Here is a 13,220-nt window from a genome sequence, read left to right as displayed (position 1 = left end):
CGCGCTTGCAGCGTGACATGTTTACACGGGGAGATCAGCTCCCTCCCCATTCTCCACAGAGAGTCGGATACAAGTAGAGAGGATATTGAAAGTGGACGATAAAGAAAGGGTGCACGGACGTAATTCGCTTTTCGCAACTTTTCGGATTGATGCGGAATGCCGAGGAGCGAATCCTGTACGTGAGGGAAACGATGATTGGCATTTATGGGCAAGCTACACCAACACAAGGGGAGGCAATGAATAGGATCTTTCCGTCAAGGCCAACATTTCTCGCCCATGCCGAGATCAGCCTGGTGGTGAGCTGCTCTCTCGAACCGCTGCAGTCCAAGTGCTGTCGGTAGCCCCGCGATGCTGTTTGGGCGGGGATTCCCGATTTTGACCCGGTAACACCGGAGGAACAAGGACATATTTGCAATTCAGGACAGCGAGTGCCTCGGGGGGGGAGAACTTGCGAATGGTGGTGTTCCCGTGGATCTGCTGCCGTCATCCTTCGAGGCTGCGTTGGCCATGGGTTTGCAAGGTGCTGCCTGAGGAATTCTGGTGAATCTTGTAGATGCCGGGGGAATGAATGACCCTGCCGCCGCCGCTGTCCCCGATCACCGGGAGAAACCTCTCTGCAGTCGACCTGACGTGCGGTGGCTCCGGCCCGTGCCATCTGATTGGTCGTCAGCGCGACCTACGCGGCTACGTAACAGATGGACAGAAAAGCACGGGGAAAGCACAGCGACTGCTGCAGAGTGATCTTCCGGTCTGGTTGGATATCTTGGAAGGAAGGTAGACGGTAAGGGAATAAAGGAACTTTGAATATCATCAAACTGATGGAAAGGATAGTCGGCAAATATGACCTCCACCGTTGGAGTATTAATGTGCTATCGCTTCTCGGCCTTTTGGCTTGGAATATGTGTAGTTTCTGTTCTTATCAGTTTAATCGCTGATATCTCCCGAAGGTGGGAGTGTTTGTATTAAATGGATTTTTGGAGCAGGGAGATGGCTTAAGGGCTTGCTCTGTCCTCTCCATGTATCAGCCTGGTATTGCAGTGTTTCCAGGAATGGTGCACCCAACGCTTACCCAAGTTCAAAAGCAGGTGAATGCAATGTGAATCTCTTGCCTTTGCTAGTTTGCCGTGTTGATGGCAGTCAGTGATTGTTGCATCTATTGTCTTTTCAGTTGCAGGAAACTATCGTCTTTTGTTACGGGTTTTCTGTCTTATGAACCTGCTCTGCAGTTACCTGATGAAGGTGCAGCACGCTGAAAGCCAGGACAGGGGTAACCCCAACGTGCTACAGGGAACATTCTGGAACCAGGGGCCTGCCAGGAAGGTAACTTGCCAATTTGAATGAATGGATTTGCCCTTGTCTGCCGTTTTGGGCTTCTGCGGTCGTTCTTGGAACGTATCCCACCGATGGTACGGCGGTGGCGGGGGGTGGGGTGACTGCTGTAATTTCAAAGAACCCCGTTGGGCTGAAACCTGGTGTTGTGGGATTTTTAACACAGTCAAATCAGGTTGTGGGATCCCATGACTCAGCCAATGTCAAATGGCTATCAGATCAGCCCCCACAGCCCCTTCCCAACCCCCCCGCCTCCCCCCCCACCCCCGAGGCAACAAATTTATCCTAATATTTTCTTGAACAAGGAAGAAATGTCTTTAGTCTGTTTCCTGAATAGAGTGAAACCCCCATCTCTGTTTGTTTCTTCGCAAACTACTGTACGGAAGCGACCTGCTTTAGTAGCTACGTCTGTACGTAAAGATTATTCACGCAGACGATCGCCCAAGGCTGGAACTGGCTTCAGCTCCCTGGTGCCACCAGGCAGCCGTACTAACCACTGATCCACTGTGCCACCCGTACGATTTGGAACGATTTGTCATCATTTGCGGTGCAAGTAGCGAAACAGTTGTCAGTTTGTCAACTGGGTCGGATTATAATGTTGTCAGCGATCTGCAGCAATGTGAACGGAGATGTCGAATCGAGCTGCTGGTGGTGATGAGGCGCGCTTGCAGCGTGACATGTTTACACGGGGAGATCAGCTCCCTCCCCATTCTCCACAGAGAGTCGGATACAAGTAGAGAGGATATTGAAAGTGGACGATAAAGAAAGGGTGCACGGACGTAATTCGCTTTTCGCAACTTTTCGGATTGATGCGGAATGCCGAGGAGCGAATCCTGTACGTGAGGGAAACGATGATTGGCATTTATGGGCAAGCTACACCAACACAAGGGGAGGCAATGAATAGGATCTTTCCGTCAAGGCCAACATTTCTCGCCCATGCCGAGATCAGCCTGGTGGTGAGCTGCTCTCTCGAACCGCTGCAGTCCAAGTGCTGTCGGTAGCCCCGCGATGCTGTTTGGGCGGGGATTCCCGATTTTGACCCGGTAACACCGGAGGAACAAGGACATATTTGCAATTCAGGACAGCGAGTGCCTCGGCGGGGGGGAGAACTTGCGAATGGTGGTGTTCCCGTGGATCTGCTGCCGTCATCCTTCGAGGCTGCGTTGGCCATGGGTTTGCAAGGTGCTGCCTGAGGAATTCTGGTGAATCTTGTAGATGCCGGGGGAATGAATGACCCTGCCGCCGCCGCTGTCCCCGATCACCGGGAGAAACCTCTCTGCAGTCGACCTGACGTGCGGTGGCTCCGGCCCGTGCCATCTGATTGGTCGTCAGCGCGACCTACGCGGCTACGTAACAGATGGACAGAAAAGCACGGGGAAAGCACAGCGACTGCTGCAGAGTGATCTTCCGGTCTGGTTGGATATCTTGGAAGGAAGGTAGACGGTAAGGGAATAAAGGAACTTTGAATATCATCAAACTGATGGAAAGGATAGTCGGCAAATATGACCTCCACCGTTGGAGTATTAATGTGCTATCGCTTCTCGGCCTTTTGGCTTGGAATATGTGTAGTTTCTGTTCTTATCAGTTTAATCGCTGATATCTCCCGAAGGTGGGAGTGTTTGTATTAAATGGATTTTTGGAGCAGGGAGATGGCTTAAGGGCTTGCTCTGTCCTCTCCATGTATCAGCCTGGTATTGCAGTGTTTCCAGGAATGGTGCACCCAACGCTTACCCAAGTTCAAAAGCAGGTGAATGCAATGTGAATCTCTTGCCTTTGCTAGTTTGCCGTGTTGATGGCAGTCAGTGATTGTTGCATCTATTGTCTTTTCAGTTGCAGGAAACTATCGTCTTTTGTTACGGGTTTTCTGTCTTATGAACCTGCTCTGCAGTTACCTGATGAAGGTGCAGCACGCTGAAAGCCAGGACAGGGGTAACCCCAACGTGCTACAGGGAACATTCTGGAACCAGGGGCCTGCCAGGAAGGTAACTTGCCAATTTGAATGAATGGATTTGCCCTTGTCTGCCGTTTTGGGCTTCTGCGGTCGTTCTTGGAACGTATCCCACCGATGGTACGGCGGTGGCGGGGGGTGGGGTGACTGCTGTAATTTCAAAGAACCCCGTTGGGCTGAAACCTGGTGTTGTGGGATTTTTAACACAGTCAAATCAGGTTGTGGGATCCCATGACTCAGCCAATGTCAAATGGCTATCAGATCAGCCCCCACAGCCCCTTCCCAACCCCCCCGCCTCCCCCCCCACCCCGAGGCAACAAATTTATCCTAATATTTTCTTGAACAAGAAAGAAATGTCTTTAGTCTGTTTCCTGAATAGAGTGAAACCCCCATCTCTGTTTGTTTCTTCGCAAACTACTGTACGGAAGCGACCTGCTTTAGTAGCTACGTCTGTACGTAAAGATTATTCACGCAGACGATCGCCCAAGGCTGGAACTGGCTTCAGCTCCCTGGTGCCACCAGGCAGCCGTACTAACCACTGATCCACTGTGCCACCCGTACGATTTGGAACGATTTGTCATCATTTGCGGTGCAAGTAGCGAAACAGTTGTCAGTTTGTCAACTGGGTCGGATTATAATGTTGTCAGCGATCTGCAGCAATGTGAACGGAGATGTCGAATCGAGCTGCTGGTGGTGATGAGGCGCGCTTGCAGCGTGACATGTTTACACGGGGAGATCAGCTCCCTCCCCATTCTCCACAGAGAGTCGGATACAAGTAGAGAGGATATTGAAAGTGGACGATAAAGAAAGGGTGCACGGACGTAATTCGCTTTTCGCAACTTTTCGGATTGATGCGGAATGCCGAGGAGCGAATCCTGTACGTGAGGGAAACGATGATTGGCATTTATGGGCAAGCTACACCAACACAAGGGGAGGCAATGAATAGGATCTTTCCGTCAAGGCCAACATTTCTCGCCCATGCCGAGATCAGCCTGGTGGTGAGCTGCTCTCTCGAACCGCTGCAGTCCAAGTGCTGTCGGTAGCCCCGCGATGCTGTTTGGGCGGGGATTCCCGATTTTGACCCGGTAACACCGGAGGAACAAGGACATATTTGCAATTCAGGACAGCGAGTGCCTCGGCGGGGGGGAGAACTTGCGAATGGTGGTGTTCCCGTGGATCTGCTGCCGTCATCCTTCGAGGCTGCGTTGGCCATGGGTTTGCAAGGTGCTGCCTGAGGAATTCTGGTGAATCTTGTAGATGCCGGGGGAATGAATGACCCTGCCGGGGGAATGAATGACCCTGCCGCCGCCGCTGTCCCCGATCACCGGGAGAAACCTCTCTGCAGTCGACCTGACGTGCGGTGGCTCCGGCCCGTGCCATCTGATTGGTCGTCAGCGCGACCTACGCGGCTACGTAACAGAAAAGCACGGGGAAAGCACAGCGACTGCTGCAGAGTGATCTTCCGGTCTGGTTGGATATCTTGGAAGGAAGGTAGACGGTAAGGGAATAAAGGAACTTTGAATATCATCAAACTGATGGAAAGGATAGTCGGCAAATATGACCTCCACCGTTGGAGTATTAATGTGCTATCGCTTCTCGGCCTTTTGGCTTGGAATATGTGTAGTTTCTGTTCTTATCAGTTTAATCGCTGATATCTCCCGAAGGTGGGAGTGTTTGTATTAAATGGATTTTTGGAGCAGGGAGATGGCTTAAGGGCTTGCTCTGTCCTCTCCATGTATCAGCCTGGTATTGCAGTGTTTCCAGGAATGGTGCACCCAACGCTTACCCAAGTTCAAAAGCAGGTGAATGCAATGTGAATCTCTTGCCTTTGCTAGTTTGCCGTGTTGATGGCAGTCAGTGATTGTTGCATCTATTGTCTTTTCAGTTGCAGGAAACTATCGTCTTTTGTTACGGGTTTTCTGTCTTATGAACCTGCTCTGCAGTTACCTGATGAAGGTGCAGCACGCTGAAAGCCAGGACAGGGGTAACCCCAACGTGCTACAGGGAACATTCTGGAACCAGGGGCCTGCCAGGAAGGTAACTTGCCAATTTGAATGAATGGATTTGCCCTTGTCTGCCGTTTTGGGCTTCTGCGGTCGTTCTTGGAACGTATCCCACCGATGGTACGGCGGTGGCGGGGGGTGGGGTGACTGCTGTAATTTCAAAGAACCCCGTTGGGCTGAAACCTGGTGTTGTGGGATTTTTAACACAGTCAAATCAGGTTGTGGGATCCCATGACTCAGCCAATGTCAAATGGCTATCAGATCAGCCCCCACAGCCCCTTCCCAACCCCCCCGCCTCCCCCCCCACCCCCGAGGCAACAAATTTATCCTAATATTTTCTTGAACAAGGAAGAAATGTCTTTAGTCTGTTTCCTGAATAGAGTGAAACCCCCATCTCTGTTTGTTTCTTCGCAAACTACTGTACGGAAGCGACCTGCTTTAGTAGCTACGTCTGTACGTAAAGATTATTCACGCAGACGATCGCCCAAGGCTGGAACTGGCTTCAGCTCCCTGGTGCCACCAGGCAGCCGTACTAACCACTGATCCACTGTGCCACCCGTACGATTTGGAACGATTTGTCATCATTTGCGGTGCAAGTAGCGAAACAGTTGTCAGTTTGTCAACTGGGTCGGATTATAATGTTGTCAGCGATCTGCAGCAATGTGAACGGAGATGTCGAATCGAGCTGCTGGTGGTGATGAGGCGCGCTTGCAGCGTGACATGTTTACACGGGGAGATCAGCTCCCTCCCCATTCTCCACAGAGAGTCGGATACAAGTAGAGAGGATATTGAAAGTGGACGATAAAGAAAGGGTGCACGGACGTAATTCGCTTTTCGCAACTTTTCGGATTGATGCGGAATGCCGAGGAGCGAATCCTGTACGTGAGGGAAACGATGATTGGCATTTATGGGCAAGCTACACCAACACAAGGGGAGGCAATGAATAGGATCTTTCCGTCAAGGCCAACATTTCTCGCCCATGCCGAGATCAGCCTGGTGGTGAGCTGCTCTCTCGAACCGCTGCAGTCCAAGTGCTGTCGGTAGCCCCGCGATGCTGTTTGGGCGGGGATTCCCGATTTTGACCCGGTAACACCGGAGGAACAAGGACATATTTGCAATTCAGGACAGCGAGTGCCTCGGCGGGGGGGAGAACTTGCGAATGGTGGTGTTCCCGTGGATCTGCTGCCGTCATCCTTCGAGGCTGCGTTGGCCATGGGTTTGCAAGGTGCTGCCTGAGGAATTCTGGTGAATCTTGTAGATGCCGGGGGAATGAATGACCCTGCCGCCGCCGCTGTCCCCGATCACCGGGAGAAACCTCTCTGCAGTCGACCTGACGTGCGGTGGCTCCGGCCCGTGCCATCTGATTGGTCGTCAGCGCGACCTACGCGGCTACGTAACAGATGGACAGAAAAGCACGGGGAAAGCACAGCGACTGCTGCAGAGTGATCTTCCGGTCTGGTTGGATATCTTGGAAGGAAGGTAGACGGTAAGGGAATAAAGGAACTTTGAATATCATCAAACTGATGGAAAGGATAGTCGGCAAATATGACCTCCACCGTTGGAGTATTAATGTGCTATCGCTTCTCGGCCTTTTGGCTTGGAATATGTGTAGTTTCTGTTCTTATCAGTTTAATCGCTGATATCTCCCGAAGGTGGGAGTGTTTGTATTAAATGGATTTTTGGAGCAGGGAGATGGCTTAAGGGCTTGCTCTGTCCTCTCCATGTATCAGCCTGGTATTGCAGTGTTTCCAGGAATGGTGCACCCAACGCTTACCCAAGTTCAAAAGCAGGTGAATGCAATGTGAATCTCTTGCCTTTGCTAGTTTGCCGTGTTGATGGCAGTCAGTGATTGTTGCATCTATTGTCTTTTCAGTTGCAGGAAACTATCGTCTTTTGTTACGGGTTTTCTGTCTTATGAACCTGCTCTGCAGTTACCTGATGAAGGTGCAGCACGCTGAAAGCCAGGACAGGGGTAACCCCAACGTGCTACAGGGAACATTCTGGAACCAGGGGCCTGCCAGGAAGGTAACTTGCCAATTTGAATGAATGGATTTGCCCTTGTCTGCCGTTTTGGGCTTCTGCGGTCGTTCTTGGAACGTATCCCACCGATGGTACGGCGGTGGCGGGGGGTGGGGTGACTGCTGTAATTTCAAAGAACCCCGTTGGGCTGAAACCTGGTGTTGTGGGATTTTTAACACAGTCAAATCAGGTTGTGGGATCCCATGACTCAGCCAATGTCAAATGGCTATCAGATCAGCCCCCACAGCCCCTTCCCAACCCCCCCGCCTCCCCCCCCACCCCCGAGGCAACAAATTTATCCTAATATTTTCTTGAACAAGGAAGAAATGTCTTTAGTCTGTTTCCTGAATAGAGTGAAACCCCCATCTCTGTTTGTTTCTTCGCAAACTACTGTACGGAAGCGACCTGCTTTAGTAGCTACGTCTGTACGTAAAGATTATTCACGCAGACGATCGCCCAAGGCTGGAACTGGCTTCAGCTCCCTGGTGCCACCAGGCAGCCGTACTAACCACTGATCCACTGTGCCACCCGTACGATTTGGAACGATTTGTCATCATTTGCGGTGCAAGTAGCGAAACAGTTGTCAGTTTGTCAACTGGGTCGGATTATAATGTTGTCAGCGATCTGCAGCAATGTGAACGGAGATGTCGAATCGAGCTGCTGGTGGTGATGAGGCGCGCTTGCAGCGTGACATGTTTACACGGGGAGATCAGCTCCCTCCCCATTCTCCACAGAGAGTCGGATACAAGTAGAGAGGATATTGAAAGTGGACGATAAAGAAAGGGTGCACGGACGTAATTCGCTTTTCGCAACTTTTCGGATTGATGCGGAATGCCGAGGAGCGAATCCTGTACGTGAGGGAAACGATGATTGGCATTTATGGGCAAGCTACACCAACACAAGGGGAGGCAATGAATAGGATCTTTCCGTCAAGGCCAACATTTCTCGCCCATGCCGAGATCAGCCTGGTGGTGAGCTGCTCTCTCGAACCGCTGCAGTCCAAGTGCTGTCGGTAGCCCCGCGATGCTGTTTGGGCGGGGATTCCCGATTTTGACCCGGTAACACCGGAGGAACAAGGACATATTTGCAATTCAGGACAGCGAGTGCCTCGGCGGGGGGGAGAACTTGCGAATGGTGGTGTTCCCGTGGATCTGCTGCCGTCATCCTTCGAGGCTGCGTTGGCCATGGGTTTGCAAGGTGCTGCCTGAGGAATTCTGGTGAATCTTGTAGATGCCGGGGGAATGAATGACCCTGCCGCCGCCGCTGTCCCCGATCACCGGGAGAAACCTCTCTGCAGTCGACCTGACGTGCGGTGGCTCCGGCCCGTGCCATCTGATTGGTCGTCAGCGCGACCTACGCGGCTACGTAACAGATGGACAGAAAAGCACGGGGAAAGCACAGCGACTGCTGCAGAGTGATCTTCCGGTCTGGTTGGATATCTTGGAAGGAAGGTAGACGGTAAGGGAATAAAGGAACTTTGAATATCATCAAACTGATGGAAAGGATAGTCGGCAAATATGACCTCCACCGTTGGAGTATTAATGTGCTATCGCTTCTCGGCCTTTTGGCTTGGAATATGTGTAGTTTCTGTTCTTATCAGTTTAATCGCTGATATCTCCCGAAGGTGGGAGTGTTTGTATTAAATGGATTTTTGGAGCAGGGAGATGGCTTAAGGGCTTGCTCTGTCCTCTCCATGTATCAGCCTGGTATTGCAGTGTTTCCAGGAATGGTGCACCCAACGCTTACCCAAGTTCAAAAGCAGGTGAATGCAATGTGAATCTCTTGCCTTTGCTAGTTTGCCGTGTTGATGGCAGTCAGTGATTGTTGCATCTATTGTCTTTTCAGTTGCAGGAAACTATCGTCTTTTGTTACGGGTTTTCTGTCTTATGAACCTGCTCTGCAGTTACCTGATGAAGGTGCAGCACGCTGAAAGCCAGGACAGGGGTAACCCCAACGTGCTACAGGGAACATTCTGGAACCAGGGGCCTGCCAGGAAGGTAACTTGCCAATTTGAATGAATGGATTTGCCCTTGTCTGCCGTTTTGGGCTTCTGCGGTCGTTCTTGGAACGTATCCCACCGATGGTACGGCGGTGGCGGGGGGTGGGGTGACTGCTGTAATTTCAAAGAACCCCGTTGGGCTGAAACCTGGTGTTGTGGGATTTTTAACACAGTCAAATCAGGTTGTGGGATCCCATGACTCAGCCAATGTCAAATGGCTATCAGATCAGCCCCCACAGCCCCTTCCCAACCCCCCCGCCTCCCCCCCCACCCCCGAGGCAACAAATTTATCCTAATATTTTCTTGAACAAGGAAGAAATGTCTTTAGTCTGTTTCCTGAATAGAGTGAAACCCCCATCTCTGTTTGTTTCTTCGCAAACTACTGTACGGAAGCGACCTGCTTTAGTAGCTACGTCTGTACGTAAAGATTATTCACGCAGACGATCGCCCAAGGCTGGAACTGGCTTCAGCTCCCTGGTGCCACCAGGCAGCCGTACTAACCACTGATCCACTGTGCCACCCGTACGATTTGGAACGATTTGTCATCATTTGCGGTGCAAGTAGCGAAACAGTTGTCAGTTTGTCAACTGGGTCGGATTATAATGTTGTCAGCGATCTGCAGCAATGTGAACGGAGATGTCGAATCGAGCTGCTGGTGGTGATGAGGCGCGCTTGCAGCGTGACATGTTTACACGGGGAGATCAGCTCCCTCCCCATTCTCCACAGAGAGTCGGATACAAGTAGAGAGGATATTGAAAGTGGACGATAAAGAAAGGGTGCACGGACGTAATTCGCTTTTCGCAACTTTTCGGATTGATGCGGAATGCCGAGGAGCGAATCCTGTACGTGAGGGAAACGATGATTGGCATTTATGGGCAAGCTACACCAACACAAGGGGAGGCAATGAATAGGATCTTTCCGTCAAGGCCAACATTTCTCGCCCATGCCGAGATCAGCCTGGTGGTGAGCTGCTCTCTCGAACCGCTGCAGTCCAAGTGCTGTCGGTAGCCCCGCGATGCTGTTTGGGCGGGGATTCCCGATTTTGACCCGGTAACACCGGAGGAACAAGGACATATTTGCAATTCAGGACAGCGAGTGCCTCGGCGGGGGGGAGAACTTGCGAATGGTGGTGTTCCCGTGGATCTGCTGCCGTCATCCTTCGAGGCTGCGTTGGCCATGGGTTTGCAAGGTGCTGCCTGAGGAATTCTGGTGAATCTTGTAGATGCCGGGGGAATGAATGACCCTGCCGCCGCCGCTGTCCCCGATCACCGGGAGAAACCTCTCTGCAGTCGACCTGACGTGCGGTGGCTCCGGCCCGTGCCATCTGATTGGTCGTCAGCGCGACCTACGCGGCTACGTAACAGATGGACAGAAAAGCACGGGGAAAGCACAGCGACTGCTGCAGAGTGATCTTCCGGTCTGGTTGGATATCTTGGAAGGAAGGTAGACGGTAAGGGAATAAAGGAACTTTGAATATCATCAAACTGATGGAAAGGATAGTCGGCAAATATGACCTCCACCGTTGGAGTATTAATGTGCTATCGCTTCTCGGCCTTTTGGCTTGGAATATGTGTAGTTTCTGTTCTTATCAGTTTAATCGCTGATATCTCCCGAAGGTGGGAGTGTTTGTATTAAATGGATTTTTGGAGCAGGGAGATGGCTTAAGGGCTTGCTCTGTCCTCTCCATGTATCAGCCTGGTATTGCAGTGTTTCCAGGAATGGTGCACCCAACGCTTACCCAAGTTCAAAAGCAGGTGAATGCAATGTGAATCTCTTGCCTTTGCTAGTTTGCCGTGTTGATGGCAGTCAGTGATTGTTGCATCTATTGTCTTTTCAGTTGCAGGAAACTATCGTCTTTTGTTACGGGTTTTCTGTCTTATGAACCTGCTCTGCAGTTACCTGATGAAGGTGCAGCACGCTGAAAGCCAGGACAGGGGTAACCCCAACGTGCTACAGGGAACATTCTGGAACCAGGGGCCTGCCAGGAAGGTAACTTGCCAATTTGAATGAATGGATTTGCCCTTGTCTGCCGTTTTGGGCTTCTGCGGTCGTTCTTGGAACGTATCCCACCGATGGTACGGCGGTGGCGGGGGGTGGGGTGACTGCTGTAATTTCAAAGAACCCCGTTGGGCTGAAACCTGGTGTTGTGGGATTTTTAACACAGTCAAATCAGGTTGTGGGATCCCATGACTCAGCCAATGTCAAATGGCTATCAGATCAGCCCCCACAGCCCCTTCCCAACCCCCCCGCCTCCCCCCCCACCCCCGAGGCAACAAATTTATCCTAATATTTTCTTGAACAAGGAAGAAATGTCTTTAGTCTGTTTCCTGAATAGAGTGAAACCCCCATCTCTGTTTGTTTCTTCGCAAACTACTGTACGGAAGCGACCTGCTTTAGTAGCTACGTCTGTACGTAAAGATTATTCACGCAGACGATCGCCCAAGGCTGGAACTGGCTTCAGCTCCCTGGTGCCACCAGGCAGCCGTACTAACCACTGATCCACTGTGCCACCCGTACGATTTGGAACGATTTGTCATCATTTGCGGTGCAAGTAGCGAAACAGTTGTCAGTTTGTCAACTGGGTCGGATTATAATGTTGTCAGCGATCTGCAGCAATGTGAACGGAGATGTCGAATCGAGCTGCTGGTGGTGATGAGGCGCGCTTGCAGCGTGACATGTTTACACGGGGAGATCAGCTCCCTCCCCATTCTCCACAGAGAGTCGGATACAAGTAGAGAGGATATTGAAAGTGGACGATAAAGAAAGGGTGCACGGACGTAATTCGCTTTTCGCAACTTTTCGGATTGATGCGGAATGCCGAGGAGCGAATCCTGTACGTGAGGGAAACGATGATTGGCATTTATGGGCAAGCTACACCAACACAAGGGGAGGCAATGAATAGGATCTTTCCGTCAAGGCCAACATTTCTCGCCCATGCCGAGATCAGCCTGGTGGTGAGCTGCTCTCTCGAACCGCTGCAGTCCAAGTGCTGTCGGTAGCCCCGCGATGCTGTTTGGGCGGGGATTCCCGATTTTGACCCGGTAACACCGGAGGAACAAGGACATATTTGCAATTCAGGACAGCGAGTGCCTCGGCGGGGGGGAGAACTTGCGAATGGTGGTGTTCCCGTGGATCTGCTGCCGTCATCCTTCGAGGCTGCGTTGGCCATGGGTTTGCAAGGTGCTGCCTGAGGAATTCTGGTGAATCTTGTAGATGCCGGGGGAATGAATGACCCTGCCGCCGCCGCTGTCCCCGATCACCGGGAGAAACCTCTCTGCAGTCGACCTGACGTGCGGTGGCTCCGGCCCGTGCCATCTGATTGGTCGTCAGCGCGACCTACGCGGCTACGTAACAGATGGACAGAAAAGCACGGGGAAAGCACAGCGACTGCTGCAGAGTGATCTTCCGGTCTGGTTGGATATCTTGGAAGGAAGGTAGACGGTAAGGGAATAAAGGAACTTTGAATATCATCAAACTGATGGAAAGGATAGTCGGCAAATATGACCTCCACCGTTGGAGTATTAATGTGCTATCGCTTCTCGGCCTTTTGGCTTGGAATATGTGTAGTTTCTGTTCTTATCAGTTTAATCGCTGATATCTCCCGAAGGTGGGAGTGTTTGTATTAAATGGATTTTTGGAGCAGGGAGATGGCTTAAGGGCTTGCTCTGTCCTCTCCATGTATCAGCCTGGTATTGCAGTGTTTCCAGGAATGGTGCACCCAACGCTTACCCAAGTTCAAAAGCAGGTGAATGCAATGTGAATCTCTTGCCTTTGCTAGTTTGCCGTGTTGATGGCAGTCAGTGATTGTTGCATCTATTGTCTTTTCAGTTGCAGGAAACTATCGTCTTTTGTTACGGGTTTTCTGTCTTATGAACCTGCTCTGCAGTTACCTGATGAAGGTGCAGCACGCTGAAAGCCAGGA

The 13,220-nt window shown here is 51.4% G+C and overlaps 7 non-coding genes across 7 annotated transcripts; all 7 read left to right on the top strand.

The window, feature by feature from the left end:
• Nucleotides 1-871: 871 nt before the first annotated feature.
• On the top strand, nucleotides 872-1,063 carry LOC132809782 (U2 spliceosomal RNA). The gene has a single exon (XR_009642528.1). It is a non-coding gene; the product is annotated as a U2 spliceosomal RNA (small nuclear RNA).
• Nucleotides 1,064-2,862: 1,799 nt separating this feature from the next.
• LOC132809781 (U2 spliceosomal RNA) lies at nucleotides 2,863-3,054 on the top strand. Its single transcript, XR_009642527.1, has one exon. It is a non-coding gene; the product is annotated as a U2 spliceosomal RNA (small nuclear RNA).
• A 1,811-nt stretch (nucleotides 3,055-4,865) lies between these two features.
• Nucleotides 4,866-5,057, top strand: LOC132809780 (U2 spliceosomal RNA). Its single transcript, XR_009642525.1, has one exon. It is a non-coding gene; the product is annotated as a U2 spliceosomal RNA (small nuclear RNA).
• A 1,799-nt stretch (nucleotides 5,058-6,856) lies between these two features.
• Nucleotides 6,857-7,048, top strand: LOC132809779 (U2 spliceosomal RNA). Its single transcript, XR_009642524.1, has one exon. It is a non-coding gene; the product is annotated as a U2 spliceosomal RNA (small nuclear RNA).
• Nucleotides 7,049-8,847: 1,799 nt separating this feature from the next.
• LOC132809778 (U2 spliceosomal RNA) lies at nucleotides 8,848-9,039 on the top strand. The gene has a single exon (XR_009642523.1). It is a non-coding gene; the product is annotated as a U2 spliceosomal RNA (small nuclear RNA).
• Nucleotides 9,040-10,838: 1,799 nt separating this feature from the next.
• On the top strand, nucleotides 10,839-11,030 carry LOC132809777 (U2 spliceosomal RNA). Its single transcript, XR_009642522.1, has one exon. It is a non-coding gene; the product is annotated as a U2 spliceosomal RNA (small nuclear RNA).
• Nucleotides 11,031-12,829: 1,799 nt separating this feature from the next.
• Nucleotides 12,830-13,021, top strand: LOC132809775 (U2 spliceosomal RNA). Its single transcript, XR_009642521.1, has one exon. It is a non-coding gene; the product is annotated as a U2 spliceosomal RNA (small nuclear RNA).
• Nucleotides 13,022-13,220: the final 199 nt, after the last annotated feature.

Source organism: Hemiscyllium ocellatum, unplaced genomic scaffold (genome assembly GCF_020745735.1).
Source record: "Hemiscyllium ocellatum isolate sHemOce1 unplaced genomic scaffold, sHemOce1.pat.X.cur. scaffold_1333_pat_ctg1, whole genome shotgun sequence".
NCBI classification, from domain to species: domain Eukaryota; kingdom Metazoa; phylum Chordata; class Chondrichthyes; order Orectolobiformes; family Hemiscylliidae; genus Hemiscyllium; species Hemiscyllium ocellatum.
Note: the sequence above shows the minus strand (reverse complement) of the source record. Positions and strands in the feature narration are given on the sequence as shown.